This window comes from Hyla sarda, chromosome 1, assembly GCF_029499605.1.
Source record: "Hyla sarda isolate aHylSar1 chromosome 1, aHylSar1.hap1, whole genome shotgun sequence".
NCBI classification, from domain to species: Eukaryota; Metazoa; Chordata; class Amphibia; order Anura; family Hylidae; genus Hyla; species Hyla sarda.
In genome coordinates, this window is record NC_079189.1 from 353533803 (window position 1) to 353554552 (window position 20750).

At 37.2% G+C, this 20750-nt stretch overlaps 1 protein-coding gene and 1 long non-coding RNA gene across 42 annotated transcripts in view; one reads left to right on the forward strand and one right to left on the reverse strand.

Annotated features, from left to right (window-relative positions):
• The window catches only part of PTPRD (protein tyrosine phosphatase receptor type D), a 1959121-nt gene that overhangs the window by 525742 nt on the left and 1412629 nt on the right, over positions 1 to 20750 (forward strand). The window lies entirely within an intron of this gene.
• On the reverse strand, positions 11718 to 15675 carry LOC130274044 (uncharacterized). The gene is made up of 3 exons (XR_008844217.1): positions 15639 to 15675; positions 11950 to 12167; positions 11718 to 11841 (listed from the first exon to the last, which is right to left on the reverse strand). It is a non-coding gene; the product is annotated as an uncharacterized LOC130274044 (long non-coding RNA).

Here is a 20750-nt window from a genome sequence, read left to right on the forward strand (position 1 = left end):
ATCGGGTGCATCTAATATGCCGGAGTGTCTTATATGGCGAAAAATACGGTATTTTATTTTACTACATTAATTTCAATATGTAACATCACTTTAAGTTATTTAGAAGTAAGCCAAACTTTAAAAACTAGATTTTTTTTACTCTATATTCTAAATAAAACAGTTTTTATGCCAAGCGACAAGATATTGATTTCATCTCTCTATTAAGATAATTCAGTATGAAGAACATTTAAATATTAGTCTTACACTGACTCAGCAAGTGTAAAAATGCCAGCACTCCAATCTCACTAAAATGGTTATTGATTAATATCAAATGACAGCAGGACTATATACTGAAAGAACTTCAGATATTTTGCTTTGCTAATACATCCATTTCACTCTTACTTAAATGAACTGAATAATTACTCATTTGTAGCCAGTCAGCAAAATTAAATATGCAACAGCCCAAACATGATAAGCATGATATCAGTTTTTAATATAAGTTGTGCCTCTGTAAGGGTACATTCTTTTTTTAATATTGAGCTCCGGATCTATCTGCAAGCAGCTTGGAGAAGGGCAATTAAATAAATGCATTGCTATACCTATCATATTTTAAGCATGGATGACAAATTTCAATATGATGAAGTATGACTATAAAACATATTTAGGAGATTTTAGATTTTTAGTGTGATTTACATGGAACATTAAGATAATTTCTAACTTTAGGCTATATTTTTCCCCATGTTCAGTTACCGTTACTAGCATATCCAAAAAATATTTGTCATTTAGTATCTCCTTTAAATATATCTCAGTTATGTAATATAAAATAATTGATTGTTTCTTCTATAACACCTTTCGATTTTATACAGTATTTACAGTCTCTCGACTTTAGCTTACCATATATTTCACAACCTTTATCCACTATTGAACAAACGGGGGTCTAATGTTACCTTATCCAACTCATGGTTGTAATAAAACAGATTTATGTAGAGTAAGGCAAATTTTGGAAGAATCTATGGATTATTGTATTTTTAGATATTTATTTATCATTTAGAATGGGGAATTCAGTTCACTCAACATTCCTTTTGAATAAAAAAAATCTCCCTTCCTTTTTAGAATCATTGCTCATTTATGATCATCTTTTCTCCTCGGATTCATGGCTTGGCTATCAGTTTCTAATAAACTAAACTTATTGGAATCTGATTTCATTAGAACTTGTAATGGAATATGTAGTAAATGGTGGATGGTGTATATTCTGTTCTCATATACTTGTTTTAGGGTCACCAATACTCTTGCATAATTACATTTTTTTATGCCTGGAAAACACTAAAGGCTGATGGATCAGCACTCATTTAACCTCCTAAGGACACAGCCCGTTTGGACCTTGAGTGATGCAACCAAAAAATCAGCAAATTTGAACTACGGTACTGTTTTCTATTTCTGACCAATCACTGTACGAGGTCAATGACGTTATATTTTTATAGTTTGGACAATCCTGCATACATCGATTATTTTTATTTAAAAAAAAGTCAGAAGAGATGGGAGATTTGATTTTTTAATGTCCTTTTAGAAGCAATCATTAAATTTCATAGGATTGCTCATTATATTAGGGTTCTGCAGAATTTAGTAGCAGATCGCCAAGAGCACAAAGGCCTTCAGAAGAAAGCTGATTGGCCTCCTACAGTACCATTGCAGATGCTGATCGGAGAATTGACAGGCGTAACTCCTCTCAGAAACCACTGATGTCTGTCATTGGGAGTGCTAGCTGCTGTTAGCAGCCATCACTCACTGCCTGTTCCTGTGCAAACGTCATAGCCTTAACGCACACTGCTCCATACATGTACATGCAAAAGTCTTACTAGATGATGAACAAATGTTTTCTTGTTTGGCAGCTGATCTCTGGCCCATATACATAGGCTGATTATTGGGAATGAGCATTCCTATGAATCAGCCAATAATCAGCCCCTTAGATGTCTAAAAGAGCTTCAATCACTTACAGATCTTACACTACAATAGACAGTAAACAACTACCTTGTTACCCTATTGGTGTCATTACACGGTTGAAGATGATTGGAAGGTCTATTGGTTTCTTTAAAAACTGGAAATTGAAAATATGCACTAAAGGCCATCAGTTACCAAAATATTATTTTTGTAAGTTTCTGAACTGATTTAGAATGATTTATTTACTATGGGGAACATTTATCATTCTATGCTTTGGTAAGCAAGTTCTGAAGTAATTTTATTTATTTTTTGCTCTAGTTTTGCTTATGTGCTACATACTTATCATATTATCGCAGGGGGTTGATAAATTTGGAGCGCATAAGCAAAACAAAAAAGTTGCAAGTGAGACTTTTGCAACTTTTTAAATTAGCTCACGTGTGGGACTTTTGTACTCCAGGTCAGGCCTGGAGTAGACTTGCGACTTTTTGTATGGGGTTTGCGACTTTTTTTTTTTTTTTTGCCTACGTGCGACTTTTGCAGATCATAAATACCTGACCACTGCAATGTGAAAACTGACATTTGCTTATAAGGCTGTTTGTAACTTTTTGCTTACTCACAAAAGTCGCACAAAAAAGTGTTTTCGCACATGTGCTTGAAATACCTTGATAAATGTCCCCTATATGTTTTTTTTTCCAACTGTGTATTTTGATCACAATGTTTCCACATGAAGATTTATTACACATTTGGTATCCTGATCATACCTTAAAATGCATCCTTTACATGCTAACAATTGTTAGGCCTAGCCTGTTAAAGGGGTTATCCCTGAAAAAACTTTTTTTTATATATCAACTGGCTCCAGAGAGTTAAACAGATTTGTAAATTACTTCTATTAAAAAATCTTAATCCTTTCAGGACTAATGAGCTGCTGAAGTTGAGTTGTTCTTTTCTGTCTAAGTGATCTCTGATGACACCTGTCTCGGGAACCGCCCAGTTTAGAAGCAAATCCCCATAGCAAACCTCTTCTACTCTGTGCAGTTCCCGAGACGAGCAGAGATGTCAGCAGAGAGCACTGTTGCCAGACAGAAAACAACAACTCAACTTCAGCAGCTGATACTTATTGAAAGGATTTAGATTTTTTTAATAAAAGTAATTTACAAATCTGTTTATTTTTCTGGAGCCAGTTGATATATATAAAAAAAAAGTTTTTTCCTGGAATTCCCCGTTAAATACAGGCACAGAAACAATAAAAACCTAGCCCGTAGACTTATTTGAGTACAGGCAAACTCCTTAGACTCATTCACCTCCAAGTAAAAGTTTCCAAAAAAGCACAAGAAAACTGTTTGAAAGTAAAAAATACAAATAACGTAATTCTCCACATGAGAATAGATTGTAGAGAGCATTTATTATGAGTTATAGAAACTTAGAAATAAAATGACCATTGTCAGCACATTTGAGAAGTTATAAAGCAATTTATGCCAGTTTTTGGCATAAACCGTACCACTAAAATGTCTCTAATAATGACGTACAACATTTAAGCAATAAAAATTATGACTTTTCTTTTGTCACTTGCCAAATTTCCAAAGTGACAAATTGGAGAAAACTTTAGGCACGAATTACAATTCAGACTCACAGAAGGCTTCAATTTCATTTCTTGTCTGTCAGACAGGTAAAAATGTGACAAATGTATGATGAGGTCTGCACATTTTAATAAATTTGATGAAAAATCCCTTAAAGTATCTTATTTACTTAGAATGGGGTGTATAAACACTAGTCTGAGTGAATGTGGACCATTTTGGTTATTATATTTATTATTATTATTAGTATTATTATTACTACTACTACTACTTGGTTAAACCAAATGACTAATACATTTGTCTCTTACATAACAAGATTGGGAGTACTGTGTTTTTAGTATACAGTACAAAGGGTGAAACGATAATTTAACAACTTTGAAAATAAACATAGAAGAATCTTTGCCTACTGTACCTTGGTTTTAAGTAAATCTGTGTCCATATGTAATCACATATGGTAACCACTGCCAAAACTGACCCTGTCATGAAGAAACAGTTGGCAGAATATGAGCTACTGTACAGTGTGCCTGCCTATAATTGAACACAAAAGATTGATCAACTTTATTTTCACACGGACAGCTTAGAACTTAAAATCCATCTGTAAGTATAAAAAAAACAGGAATAAATTATTTAGCAAGGAATGTTTAAAGGATATGCTTTTTACTTTTTTGTTTTCTGCCTACACAACCAATAAATATGTGTAACACATATATAAAAGATTTACCATTTGATAATATTAAAGGGTTGCATGAGATTAGAAAAACATGGATGCCTTCTTTTGGGAAGAGCACTACACTTGTTCGTGGACTGTGTCTACTATATCAGCTTAGCCTCTTTGACTCCAATGGAACCTGTCATGACTTTCATGTCATCTAAACCATCTGCTATCTGTGCGATCACTTATGGCGTCTGTCTGCCCAATGCAGGTCCAAGAGCAATTTTGTCCTTTTTACTATTTACTATTTATTTTATTTACTAAAAATAAGAGGATTAGAAGCAAAACAGGAAAAAAATGTCCCACTCCCTGCTCAAAGGTTATAATAAAGGTATATAAATCAGGACCAGCACTATATATGAATGGTATTGCTCTAGACTCACTTACTCACATGATTCCATAGATAGGCAGAACCCAGAGGTCTTCCCTTTGGGATCAAACATATCCTGTTCAATTTTTAACCTGGTAACATCTGAATACTTAGGCATCTTTAAAGTTAAGAATGCATAGTCAGACTCAATAGCCATACAAAACCCATAGAGTATTCTAGAGAAAAAGGTGGGTACTAAGTGTAGCCAACTGAGACAAATCTTTACAAACATTCTTTTGACTGTAAGAAATACTTGTCTAGTTTTTCTATTCCCCAGCACACAATGCACTTTTTTTTAGTATTCAGGTATTACCCATTGTAACACCTAGATAAGTCTAGCATTCCTTTCGTCAGTCACAAACCAGTTAAAAAAATCTATGTGTGGGGCTGATCATGTCATATAATAGATATAGACACTGCAGATCTGTGATCCTTTTAAATTTTATTTCAAGCCCATGAAATGCATTTTACTGTAGCTTTACAGAGCTTTTATTACTGTGCTGGGAACTGGCGGGGATCAGCAATAAGCAGCATTTCTGTTTGCTCGCTATGTAGGGAGTTGTCATGACAACGACATAGAATATGGTTATTTTGTGCTGGGAATGTATGTGAATTCTGTTAATTCTTACTGACAAGTAATGCTTCAAACTATACACTAATCTGGTTTACTAATAATAGGAGATAACTAATTCTGCTGCTATAATGAATGGACCCCAACACTCCAGACATCTACATGGGAACAAGCATTGCCAATGAATATTTAAAGGGGTACTCCGGCCCTAAGACATCTCATCTCCTATCCAAAGGATAGGAGATAAGATGTCTTAGGGCCAGAGTACCCCTTTTATACTGGCACATCTTACATTTCAGATATTTATTAGGTTACACATTTATATAGACCATCATGTTTGATACATAGCAGTGGGAAAAATTAAGCACATGATACATTATCAGTTTCAGGAGTGTTATATGTTGCAATAATCTGCAGAGTGAATAAAGCGATATGGGAAAAAGGGATTATTGAATTACTTTGGTCTCTAATAGGTAGAATTGTTTGTAATAATGTATCTCTTAGACTGGCATCTTCAATAGAATACCTCCGTCTTAAAAACAAAAAATAACAAATAGAGGCACTCTAAGTGTTGTTATTCAGGTGATAAAAGATATGCTCTAGGTGAGAAGTAGACAAACTCCCAATGTTGTGTTGTGCTGTGAGCACAACACCAAAATACAACTTATACCAGTGCTGGTGAGCAAGTATGCAGGATGTCAGGATCAGTCTACGTTCAAGCACAGCTCAGGAGACTAGAGGCGGTAAGGAAGGTGTAGACCTAACTTAGGAGAAGATGAGGATCTGACAAAGAAGGCAGAGCTCTCAAAACATGTTGTCTAAACCAATAAAGCATTGTTATTTTATTATAATGCTTGTCCAGAATGACGGGTATAGGTGTAGATTCATAATAAGAAGCACCATCCTTGAATGTCCATCTACACTTTAAAGGGGAACAATCAGCAGATTTACCTCACCATCGATATCCTCACCATCCCTGGGGATATTTTTGCCCCCAGGAATGGTGAAGATATTAAGTAATACAGTCCCCTGGCAGCCCCGCAAGTATTTCCATTGGCAGGGACTCATGCTTACCAGCATCCGTTGCTCTGGCGTGGCCCCGCCTCGTCAGCTTGATTGACGACTTGCATCATCGCTCTGCCCCCTAAGCAGATGGAGCAGAGCGGTGAAGTGAGCGGTCAATCAAGATGGGGGGAAGGGACCACGGCTGGAGCGACGGGTGCTGGTAAGTAGAAGTCCCCGCCCAGGGGATGCTTGCGAGGTGGTCAGGGGAACTTTATAACTTAATATCTTCACCATCCCTGGTGGCAAAAACATCCCCCGGGGTTTGTGAAGATAATGATTTTAGCATATATAACACTTTGCCAAGCATTACATATGCTAAAATCTGCTGATTGGTTCCCTTCAAGGCCCCTGAGGATCTTCTTGTTCCCTGATGCTTTTCAGTGGGTCTTTTTCTTTGATTTCTGTAGAATACAATAGTATAAATGTTTGTTTTCTATGCCCAGATTACTACTTTAAATGAGTGAAGGCAGCATTGAATACTCAGGTTTGCTCTCAAACCATATATTGACTTTGGTGATAACTGATGTGCGCTATATTTCAAAAAGTTCACTCATCGCTTGTAGTCATGTATTATATAATTGCCCAGCTTTTGGAGTAGACACAATGTAGAAGTATAACCCCTGCAGCAGTCACATGTATGTCCAGAGAGACAGACCATTGATGATCAGCTGAATGGGAGGTCAGCTTGAGTCTACTTGTACTTTTTCTACTAATACTCATGTGATTCTGATGAATTATTTTAGCAGTAGTCCGATTGTTGTTGTTTATGCTGACTGTTATATATTTTCTATTATGAGCGGTAGCATTTGTATCACACTGTAAAGTCAATGGTTGATGCCACAAGGCAATAATTATTCTGCTCACAAAAATGGAATTGTTGGACTGTGCTAGTTAGTAAGGAATACCCTAGTAGCAGACAGAAGAAACCGAGAACAATCATAAGCCTTCAACAATTTAACACTGGTAACTGAGCTCAAAGGGCATGTCAAAAAGTGTTGAAGGTCTAGTCTCCACCAACCACAAAGCAGTCAACCAATTGATAGAACACAGATTTATTTCCAAAAGGGTGTATCCCGTAATGAAAAACCCACAAAAGGCTTCTTGTAATGATGTAACGTTATATGCACATCTGACAGTAAGAACAAAAAGTGTGCAATATTCTGTTAACAGAGGACATGGTATGTGAAATGTATATTTTAATCAATATCTTGTGGTGGTGGATTTATGCTGCAAACAAAAGAAATGCTTTTATTTATTTCATGCATGATTGATAGAAAGATTTAATGAAAACAAAAAAGTTCATTATATAAGTGACACTTTGTGAAAGTATTTTCTCATCAGAAATGTTGAGGTGACAAGTAGCTTTACGTATGCACTGTGATTGCAGTTTATTACAGGTACACACTGGATTAACTTTCTTTTTTCTTTTTTTAGAACTATGTGAACATAGTGTCATAGGGGAAAACTTAAATTGCCTGCCATTGAAACATTTCCATGTAGTTCTGAAGCCACACATTATGTTACGGCTGTAACTATCATTGGAGCCTATTTGTATTTATATGTCCAGTGCTAATTTATTAGTTAGTGGCACATTGTACAGTCATATGTTGCTAGTAGTTACAGCATTAAGATTAGTGTGTGAAAAATATATTAAGCTTTGTGTGGCAAAATCTGCATCTCCCGTATCTAACCTTATTATGCAAGCAGAATCGGACTGAAGTATCTTGGGCCAACCTAGAAATCCTCCTACTTTTGAAAGCAAGCTTTGGGGGTCCCCTAATAGAGGTCACAGCTTGGGTCCACTGGATGATCCTCTGGTACTCTAGTGAGCCAGTCCAAACATGTACTTGAGAGAGTATCTGTGCAGCCTTAGGTTTTCATCTTTTGTATAATCTTCATGTAAAAAAATAGCCATATTTTGGCATGCAATTTGGTACATAAAGACCCAACCCATTTCTTTATATAGCTTTTGCTCCATTGCCCAACAAAAAATTGCAAATAAGACAGCTTAAATGTTAACTTTCAAAAACCAGTGAATGCACATATGGGCTTAATGAAGAAACATTTGGGCTTACTGAAGAAAAGGATGCAGTCCGACATAGTAAGGTCATGAATGCAAGTTTCTTTATTAGGACACAATATACATAGAGAGGAAATATGGTTATTTTACACCATAGAAACCAACATATTTTGACCACGACACGTTGTCTTAGTCATGGCTATCAAACAATGTACAAAAACCTGGAAAATGGTCACTAGCGCTGGACAGGTCAGGTTGATGTGTGAATATATTGCTGCTATCCTGAAAATGTGCTCCCCTATAGATGCACACTACGTGAAGAGTAATGAATTGAAAGAATATATATAGTAAGTGCTGTAATATACACACTGGTATTGCAGATAATAGTAACTAACCTGTAAGAAGTCTAGTTTCTGATAAGGATCAGTGATTGCGAGGTATATGTAAGGATTCCTCAGAATATCTGGTACAGCGCGATCGCTGTATAATGCAGTGGAGAGGAGTTCTCAAAGTGCGCTACGTAGAAATGTGGGCTCCCAGCAGTGATACTCCAGAAGTTGCAAGTGGTCTTTTCGCTAGTATCTTCCGGAGGTAACCAGTGTTTTCTTTAATGATGTATCCCAGCGTGTTGCACTTAAAGGGTCCGGTCTTTAGGAAGGGGTGTGCGCTCCCACTGCCGCTCACACCCCTTCCTAAAGAGATCAGTGTGTGCAGTGCTATAGCTCCCTATGGGAGCTATAGCACTGCAAAAAAAATGTGAAATAAAAAGTTAACAAAGGTCATTTAACCCCTTCCCTAATAAAAGTTTGAATTACCACCCTTTTCCCATAAAAAAAACTGTGTAAATAAAAATAAAAATTAATGTATTTGGTATCGCCGCGTGCATAAATGTACGAACTATAAAATTATATCATTAATTAAACCGTACGGTCAATGGCGTACGCGCAAAAAATTCCAAAGTCCAAAATAGCGTATTTTTGGTCACTTTTTATATAATAAAAAATTTATAAAAAGCGATCAAAAATTTCGATCAACACAAAAATGGTACCAATAAAAACTTCAGAACACGGCACAAAAATTTAGCCCTCATACCGCCCCATACGTGGAAAATTAAAAAAGTTACAGGGATCAGAAGATGACAATTTTAAACGTATAAATATTCCTGCATGTAGTTATAATTTTTTTCAGAAGTGCGACAAAATCAAACCTATATAAGTAGGGTATCATTTTGACCTACAGAATAAAGATAAGGTGTAATTTTGACCAAAAAATGCACTGCGTAGAAATGGAAGCCCCCAAAAGTTACAAAGTTCTTCAATTTTGTCGCACAATGATTTTTTTTTCCGTTTAGCCGGGGATTTTCGACTAATGACTAATGTCACTGCAAAGTAGAATTGGTGGTACAAAAAATAAGCCATCATATGGAATTGAAAGCGTTATGATTTTTAGAAGGTGATGAGGAAAAAATGAAAATGCAAAAACAGAAAAACGCTGAGTCCTTAAGGGGTTAAGGACACCCACACTGCCCCTATAAAGTAGTTAGGACCCTCTCACTGCTCTCATATAGCAGCTAATACCACCACATTTCCCCCATATCTTGCTCCTCTCTAAGAAGATGCAAGTCCACAAGGTCCAGATGCTCTTGCCCCTTCTGCCAAACTCTGGCTAAGTCCTCTATGTCTGCTATATCTACGCTAGCTTGGTTACTTCTTATAAGAAAGGCTTATGTGCCCTACGTCTGTTGTGTATTATAAAAATGTCATGGTAGGCTGGATGTGGCCCACAAGCCATGTGCTTTACAAGTGTGGCATAGGGTATGTGAAGGCTATCTGTGGTTAAAGTCTTATGGGACAGCAATAGATACTGAAGAAACAGCATCCTAACATTGCAAGGTGTTTACAGTTCACACACACTGAGCTTTAAATCCTGGCAATAGATAATACTGGATGAGGCAATTCATTATAATAATACTATTATTTTAACACCATTATATGTTTATTTTTTTTTATTTTTACGATGTGCTGTACTTACAATTATTATACACCATAATAGACATCATCTCTGAATTGATGTTACTTTCCTTACAATTCCTGAAATAAAACTGGTAGTTGCTCAAACATGGTGGTGGCTGCAAATATTTGAAATACAGAATGTATGCATGCCCATCCTACAAAAGAAAGTGGCAACACACGCAATTATAGCTGCTCAGTAACTTCTTTTATATATATTCAAGAGATTGAGACATCTCACAGGAAAAAATGATATTCACCCAAGTGCACAATAATATTTCAGCAGTGTCCAGCCGGAGATTTCATTAGCTCGCCAGGTTCTCAATCTTGGTATGACCTGTGTCCATGCGTACGGCCATCTCCTACACCCGAGGGTGTGTAAATGAATGCAACGTTTCGAAGGTAACACCTTCTTTGTCAAGCATGCTTGAGTTCAGAGCGCTCAGGTGTAACCACGCTAATCCCATGCACATGGCCCTGACCATTATCTTTAAGACTGCATGCCCATCCTGTAAAGCAAGTAACCAAATAACCAAGGTGTAATATGCTACAATTGTTTCCATGGTTGCACACCAAGTAAACGATTGTCTAATCCAGCAGATGCTGACAATGCCATCTCCAATATTAACTATATGTAAGTCATATTTTCCCTATAATGAGTTAATTCAGATCTCATCAAGCAGAATGATATTAATAAGATGGAATAGTGTTACAAGTCTGTTTTAATCATTGTATCCTTTAACTGTCATTCTCAATGAGTCGTGTCTTAGTTTGGGATATGAATCTCTTGTCAGGTGCTTCCTACAAGAGTGAGCTGATATTTTTGTTTTCCTGGCGGTATATTTTATGAAGACACGTCAATAGTTTCCTGCAAGCCTGTATTAGAAATCATTGGCACACTCATCTGTGTACGGGTATGTGATGATTTCTGACTTGATAGACACAGTTTTAATTTGTGGTGTATGTCGCTCAGCCTTTTATTCGTAGCTGATTACTGTACAGAAGGGCATTTCAATATTTTCATGTGTTGAGAGGAAGAAGGTCAAACCGCAGCCCTTGGTAATGAGCTCTCTTCACTCACCGTCTTTTTTCAGACTTCCATCAACTTGTATCTCATTAAACATGCAGGTCTGTGACCAGGAATGTAATGGGCCAAAGAACTAAACAAATGGTTTATGCTTACCAGCTGTGGTTTTAATTTAAGTGAATGAGAGGGAGTCGGTGGACCTATGACTCAAATTATTCATAATGAATTGTTGGGTTAGGCCTACATATGGTGACTGTGCATCTGTTAAAATGAAAATGGAGAAGCAATCGCAGATTGTACATCATACCACTTAGCATCTCAAAGATTGCATAAGCAAATGTATTTGAAAGATTTTCTTTACGTTGTTCTAGTTCCTGACAGACATGCGGTTAGAAGATGCTTTAGATTTTCATTTGGTTTAAGAAATTACTAATTTAGACAGTGAAATGAATCTTGCATTTATGTTTACTCACTTATACAGTATATCTCCTTATATCCCACATGCATTCATGTTTTCATAAAAGAAAGCTAAAGACATGAAATTGTTGTTGGATTACTGCCACATTGTAACTTGGCCTGCGGGAAGATAGGGACAGGACAATTTGATTAGATTTTTGTCTCTTATTTCAGATACAAAATGTCATATTGCCGGTTGGCAACCATACTATGTGTCTTGGTTCTTACCAGCATCAGGTGACATCCTATTTCCAATTTGTCTGCTGTGCATCCTGGCATTCCTTCTCTGGATCCTCTCCTATTGCTTCCATCATTGCTGCAGTTTTCTGTTTTTCCTCTAGGAGCCGCACGCGAGCAGTGGCTGAAAGCTATAGGGCTAGTGTGTACTCCCTGATGGATCCAATCCCTGCCAGGCACTGCCTATATAACTCTGCTCCACCTCTTTCCTGATAAGGAATAGTGTAGTTATTGCACATTAAAAGTCTCTGAGTTTGTCTGCTGATCAAGTAATTCAAGACTATAGCCTGCCTTCTGGACTTTACCTTAACCTCATCCCTTGGATCCCGTCTTGTCTCTCCCGTGTATGTATTTGGACTGTCAACCACACCTCTGTCTGCAAGAAAGCTTGTTCCACCCATATGCATCTGCAGCCTACTTGGCTCTGCTGTTCTCACAGCACCTGATTTTCTATAAACATCCAGTCAGCTCTGCTGCATCTGATGCTATCTATAGTGTATGTTGGCTCCTCCTGCCTGCCCATCCGGTTCCTGTCTGCAGTCCTACATAAATCTCTGTCACATCACATAATCTCCAAACAGGAAGTATGTTACTTGACTTTGCTCTACTGTCCCATTATATGTCTTTAAAATAGAAAGTATGTCACTGGGCTTTCTGTCACATTGCATGATTTCCAAGGAGAAAGTATACAATTAGGCCTCCTCCTTCCAGTCACATCACATGTCCACCAAACATGTAGTATATCACTGGGCTTCCTATCATACTTCATGATCTCTAAACAGGAAGTATGCCACAAGACTTCCTCCTACCAATCACATCCCAATCACATGCTGCCCAAACAGGAGGTATTTCACCGGGCTTCCTGAGTGAACCATTCTATAATACACAGACACAAACAACTACTGATTATAAACCCCATAATAATGAGGGTATCAAATGTTCCCCTCTCCACTAAACCAGTGACCCTAGGGGACCCGAGAACATAAAGTGTTATTTTCCACAACTAATTGGGTTTTGCTGGCAAGAAGTAATGATATAATCTATTAGCATCATGAGAAACTGTAATCTGCAACTAAATTCTAAGAAAAGTATACACATTTGTAAGTGCTTGGTAAGCCTGTGGTGATAAGATGAACTTCTTGTGTCTTGCTTCTATACCCACCCATGGCCAGCTGATATTGCCACCAAATCCTACATCTGCTTACTCGATTCTCCTGTAATTCCAGTTGTAGGAGTAGTGTAGCATTATATGGGATCCATTGAAATAAATGGCAACCATGTAATTCATAGATAAGCTGTGTCCACCAGTGTTGGTGCGACTATTACAGAGTGCCTCTCTGTTTAGGCTTATAGCCTAATAGGTCTAATGGACATGGATCTTCTTTCAGGAAATTATTTTTGTGTTATTGAAAATACAATAATACCTCAAAATGTTTAGATATATGTCCAACATGAATGGCTTTTGTTTAACACATTTTAACCACTTAAGGACCAAGAGCGTACCTGTACACCCTGAGTCCGCTCCCTTTCTATAACGCGGGGCCCGGCCTCTAACAACGGCCAGGGCCTGTGGCTAATAGCAAGTGACACTGATCGCGGTGCCGTGTGCTATTAACTCTTTAGACGTGGCATTCAAAGGTGATCGCTGCGTCTAGAGCGAAAGTAAACTACTCCCGGCTAGCTCAGTGAGCTGTTCGGGACCGCCGTGGCGAAATCGCAGTGTCCCGAACAGCTGCAGGACACAAGGAGGGTCCCTACCTTCCTCCTGTGTGTCCGATCACCGAATGACTGCTCCATGTGTGCAGTGTTATAGCCCCCTATGGGAGCTATAACATTGCAAAAAAAAGTGAAAAAAAAGTTAATAAAGATCATTTAACCCCTCCCCTAATAAAAGTTTGAATCACCCTCCTTTTCCCATTTAAAAAAAAAAAAAACTGTGAAAATAAAAATATATATAAACATATATAGTATCACCATGTGTGGAAATATACGAATTATAAAAATATATTGTTAATTAAACCACACGGTCAATGGCGTGCGCGCAAAAAAATTCCAAAGTCCAAATTAGCGTATTTTTGGTCACTTTCTATATCATGAAAAAATTTATAAAAAGCAATCAAAAAGTCCAATCAATACAAATAATGCTACCACTAAAAACTTCAGATCACAGTGCAAGAAATGAGCCCTCATACCGCCCCATACGTGAAAAAATTTAAAAGTTACAGGGGTCAGAAGATGACAATTTTAAACGTATACATTTTCCTGCATGTAGTTATGATTTTGACCAGAAGTACGAAAAAATCAAACCTATATAAGTAGGGTATCATTTTAATCATATGGACCTACAGAATAAAGAGAAGGTGTCATTTTTACCGAAAAATGTACTGCGTAGAAACAGAAGCCCCTAGCAGTAAAAAAAATTGGTTTTTTTCTTCAAATTTGTCATACACTGATTTTTTTTCCCATTTCGCTGTAGATTTTTTTAGGTAAAATGACTGATGTCATTACAAAGTATAATTGGTGGCACAAAAATTAGCCATCATATAGATTTTTAGGTGCAAAATTGAAAGAGTTATGATTTTATAAAAGGAGGAAAGAATGAAAGTGCAAAAACTGAAAAACTCCTGGTCCTTAAGGGGTTAAGAAGACTTTTAGGAGCCTGAAACAAACAACTTGTGCAAACCATCTCCATTATACTGTATCCTATACATTCTTTAGAAATAGCAAAGCTAAAGGTTTCACTTATATCGCAATTTCCTAATAAATTGGTAAATTTAATATTGGTTCCATTCTCAAATAGAATAGGTTTTCACAGATACACCTTCTCTTTTATGTAGTTCTTCTTTAATAGGGGTACTACTTATTGTAAGCCAAGAAAATATAATAGAGCAAGTTGATTCCATCATATTTATAATACTTGCTGAAAATGTCATATGGACAGTGACAAGATTTTTTTTTACCTATAGAGTACATCCAGTTATAAGACAGAAGCCATGCATATCATTCATTAGTGACCATGAAGAATAGTAGACGCAGATGTTCAAGTGCTAAAACTATTCAGCCCACAAGAAGTTTAGTATTTACAGAGAATAGTTACACATAAATTGCCCTTCTTGCTGTATCTAGATAAATAAGTAGGTTGTTTAAAACTACAGAACGCAGTCCATTCCCAAGTCATTAACCAGTTTCAACAGCAAGTTGATGTGCACTCATTTCTGCAGTGCTGTCACTGTACGAGGGCTCTCTGCACCTGCATTGCAATAACTATGCTATCTAAAAATAGCCTGCTCCTTACCCATTTTTACAATCGTATGCTCGCAGTGACTCCCAGAGTTTAGGAAATGAATAGACAGGAAAAAAAATACACAAATAAAACAGATACCTGCACAAAGATATAAGGATAAAGAACCATACATGCAAAAACAGGTATATGTTACCAAGTGCACGTTCGTTATAGTCTGTGCTAAACTTTATTGCTGTAAATAATCATAATAACAACAACAACAGTGATATTTTGTTTACATAGTGCCAGTGTATTCTGTAGTACTTTACAGTTCCGAGGATACCTACACAAACAATATTCGACAATACAGAGTAACAACATATTCAACAAGTCAGACAACAGTGGTAATGGCCCTGCTCACAAAAGCATATAGTCAATTGGGGAGGTTTATCAAAACCTGTCCACAGGAAAAGTTGCTGAGTTGTCCTTAGCAACCAATTACATTTCTTCTTTCATTTTTGAAAAGGCCTGTGGAAAATGAAAGAAGAAATCTGATTGGTTGCTATGGGCAACTGGGCAAGTTTTTCTCCACGTAGGTTTTGATAAATCTCTCCCAAAGTGTTTAGAATGCTTGATGTGTACAATGATCCCGCCACTTTTTATACTAAATAAGGAAGTATGTATAAGGCTGCAGGAACCAGTCACCCAGACAATATCTGTGTATGCACAGATATATAGTGCATTAGAACAAGTAGTATGGAGAACACTGTAAAATGATGGAATCAAGTTCAGATAGATGATAGCAATAAAGGAATCAGAATAAAAATATTATATGTAATAGAGCTACAGTAAAAAAAAAAGAAAATAAAGAAAAAAGAGGCACACTTAAAGCTTTGTAAATTGGAAACTAAAATAATCAAGACAGTGCATTCCAGGGAATGAGTACAGCACAAGAAAAGCCTTGGAGACAGCAGTGTGAGGTTCAGATTATGTAGGAAAGATTAAAGGGGTACTCCATTTGAAAACAATTTTTTTTCATATTAACTGGCTGCAGAAAGTTAAGCAGATGTGTAAATTACTTCTATTAAAAAAATTGTAACCCTTCCAGTACTTATCAGCTGCTGTATACTACAGAGGACATTATATAGTTCTTTTCTGCCTGACCACATTGCTCTCTGCGGACACCTCTGTCTGTTTCAGGAACTGTACTGATAAGTACTGGAAGGATTAAGATTTTTTTAATAGAAGTAAATTACAAATCTGTTAAACTTTCTGGCACCAGTTGATTTAAAAAAAAAATTCACTGGAGTACCCCTTTAATCTTACATCACTGGCTGATAGTAGAGCAAAGGTAGGGAGGTAGACAAAAGGAGTGGAGTTACAGAGATGCAGAAATAAGAACAGTATTGTAAGCAAGAGTGATGAAGTTGAAATTGTATTCTAAATAAATGGGCAACCAACGCAGTGGCTGGCACTGGAAAGAGACATTCGAGTAGGGATCGTACAAAAAGATGAGCCTGACTGCTAAATTTATGATGTAGACTATATGAAGGTTGGTGTCAAAACAAACATTGCCGTGTCAAATCTCCTACTAAGTATTCTGCCCATTATGGGTATATAAAACTTTTAATTTGATTCTAATGATTATTACTTTGCTCCATGTTGATTTGCACACTTGTGTATCTGGCCATATAGTCTTCTGTTGGAGACTAGTATAGATACTTTATCTATTCTCTGCATGGTGTTTGGGTAGTATACCCCTTTAAGGATTCAGCCCATTTGGGCCTTAAGGACTCAGACAATTTTATTTTTACATTTTTATTTTTTCCTCCTTGCCTTCTAAAAATCATAACTCTTTTATATTTTCATCCACAGACTAGTATGAGGCTAAGTTTCCACTTGTTGTTTTTTTTTCTGGCGGTTTTTGGATATCTGCCACTGCAGTTTTTGAGCTAAAGTCAGAAGTGGATCCATAAGGGAGGAGAAATATAAGTTCTTCCTTTATATGTCCTATTCCTTTTGAATACACTTCTGGCTTCGGCTCAAAAACTGCAGCGGCCAGAAAAAAAAACGAGTGGAAACTTAGCCTGAGGGCCTGTTTTTTGCTTTACCAGTTGTCCTTTGTAATGACATCACTCATTTTACCATAAAATGTATGATGCAACAAAAAAAAAGACAAACACAATTTTGCAAATTTTGGAAGATTTAATTTTCATGCTGTACACTTTATAGTAAAAATGACACGTGTTCTTTATTCTGTGGGTCAATACGATTAAAATGATACCCATGATTAGATATTTTCTATTTTGTTGACCTATAACTTTTTTTTATTTTTCTGTATAAGCGGCGGTATGAGGGCTCATTTTTTGTGCTGGGATCTGAACTTTTTATTTATACCACATTTGCATATGTAAAACTTTTAATACATTTATTATAAATTTTTTGTGAATAAAATGTTATTTAAAAAAAGCAGCAATTTAGATTTTTTTTTTACGTTCACCGCACAGGATCATTAACATTACAATTGCATACATTGGATATTTATGCACGCTGCAATATCAAATATGTTTATTAAAAATGTTGTTTTACACTTTTTGAGAGTAAAATGGGAAAAAGGGACAATTTACATTGTTATTGGGGGGGGGGGGAAATTGTTTTACTTTTATTTTAACTTTTTTTAACTTTTATTTTTACACTTTATTAGTCCCCATAGGGGACTATCTATAGCAATCACTTTATTGCTAATACTGTTAAGTGCTTTGCATAGGGCAGAGCACTGATCAGTACTACTGCTCTGGTCTGCTCGATCTCAGACCAGAGCAGAAGACACCAGGAGACAGATGGAGGCAGGTGAGGGGACCTCCATTCACCATTATGGATGATTGGATCCCCGCTGCAGCGCTGCGGGCGATCCAATCATCCATTTTAGTTACCGCACTGCCGCATATGCCATAATCTGTTTTGATCACGGCATCTAAGGGGTGAATGGTGAACATTCGGCCATTACAGATGTCGGCCATTACTGGCGGGTCCCTGGCTGCTATCAGCAGCCGGGACCTGCCGTGCATGACCCGAGCATCGCTCCGATGCTCGAGGTCATGTATGGAATGTAAATGTACGTCCTGTTGTGTTAAGTACCACCGCACCAGGACTAGTGTTGCGCGCGAATATTCGCAATGCAAATTTTATTAGCGAATTCGCAAATATTCGCAAATATAGCTATTTTTTCGTAATTACGAATATTCATTTTTTTTTTTCACAGTACACATCACAGTGATCACCCCTCTCTGCTTCTAGCTTGTGTGGTGTAAAGAAGGCTCTAATACTACTGTGTGAGACTGGCGTGAGAATTTTCGCATATGCAAAAATTAGCATATGCTAATTTTCGCATATGCTAATTTTTGTATGTGCTAATTTTCGCATACGCGAATTTTCGCATATGCGAAAATAAAACGCAAATATTACGAATATGCAAATTTTGAGAATATATGACGAATATTCATCCACATATTCGCGAAATATCGCGAATTCGAATATGGCCTATGCCGCTCAACACTAACCAGGACGTACATTTATGTCCTGTGTCATTAAGGGGATAGACTTTTGATTGGATCTTCAACTTACATGTTACTCTAACAGTGGTGTTGTATCTGGGGTGCTAACCTTTTTATCCCCATGGTTGCATGACTTTTCTATGTAACATAAGTTTTATATATTTTATACCCAACAACCAATTGCTCATATAAATATATATATATATATATATATATATATATATATATATATATATATTATTATTATTATTATTATTATTATTTATTTATTTATTTATTTTTTTTTTTTTTGCTTTATTCCGTGCCTTGTCAAGATTTTTTTTTCTGGAAAACCTTGAGTTATTAGAGTAAAGTGTACCTTTTGTCAACAACAACTTTTTATATAATGTAGATAATACCATTATAGGTATATTTGTAATATACATTGGTTAAAAAATGTGTATATTGTTGTCCCTGCAGCTACTGCATGTGTGTCTCTATGAGGAGACCAAATACAGGAAGTGAGGACAGGACAAGCAGGGCTCTGTGCACTAAGAAAAAGCAGGACAGTGAGCACTGAGGCTCTATAACGTGCTCCTGGCTCATACATCAGGATGACTGAAAAGCCAGGAGTCTGCACAGATCCCTGCTTGCCCTACCCTTACTTCCTGTATTTCGACTCATCATAGAGACACACAGACAATTGCTGCAGAGACAGCATTTTTTTCATCCAAAAATATACCCAATGTTTAACCAATGTATATTACAAATATCCATTCAGTGGTATTATCTACATTACAGTCAGTAAGAAATCCTGTTTATTGTCATTGAGCATGGGCACTGAATTCTAATGCACCTATTGTGACTGAATACACTTGTTTAAGAAAATCTTTCTTAATGTTAATATTGAACATCCATTGTTTCAAAGTCTTTGTTTCCTTTTTTGTGACTGTTGTCATTGTAATACTTTAACAAAAAGTAAAATACAAAAAGTAAGTTTACACTCTTGAGGAATACTTTGTTTTTGTTAACAATCCTTTTTATTAAATAACAAGCTGAGTACCTAGTGTTGCCCGGTTTTTCCTTCCTCATCCTTGTTGGGGAGGGAAATCAACAAAGGAGGAAGCTTTTGACTTCATATCCCATCCCCATATATTGTTGTCATATCCCAACCCCATATCCCGTCCTCCCCATATCCCGTCCTCATATCTCAACCTCATATCCCGACCTCATATCCTGTCCTCATATCCCGTCCTCATATCCTGTCCTCATATCCCGTCCTCATATCCCAACCTCATATATTGACCTCATATTTCGACCTCTTATCTCTACTTCATATCCCGACCTCCTATCATGTCCTCATATCCCGTCCTCATGTGCCGTCCTCCTATCTCGACCTCATATCCCGACCTACTATGCTGTCCTCCTATCCTGTCCTCCTATCCCATCCTCATATTCCGTCCTCATATATCGTCCTCATATCCCATCCTCATGTCCTGTCCTCATATCTCGTCCTCATATCCTGACCTCATATCCCATCATCATATCCCGACATTATATCCCGACCTCCTATCCTGTCCTCCTATCTCTACCTCATATCCCGTCCTCACATCCTGACCTCATATCTTGACCTCCTATCCCAACCTCATACCCCATCCTCACATCTCAACCTCATATATTGACCTCATATTTCGACCTCTTATCTCTACTTCATATCGCGACATCCTATCATGTCCTCCTATCCCGTCCTCATGTGCCGTCCTCCTATCTCGACCTCATATCCCGACCTACTATGCTGTCCTCCTATCCTGTCCTCCTATCCCATCCTCATATTCCGTCCTCATATCTCGACCTCATATCCCATCCTCATGTCCTGTCCTCATATCTCGTCCTCATATCCTGACCTCATATTCCGTCATCATATCCCGACCTTATATCCCGACCTCCTATCCAGTCCTCCTATCTCTACCTCATATCCTGTCCTCATATCCTGACCTCATATCTTGACCTCCTATCCCAACCTCATATCCCGTCCT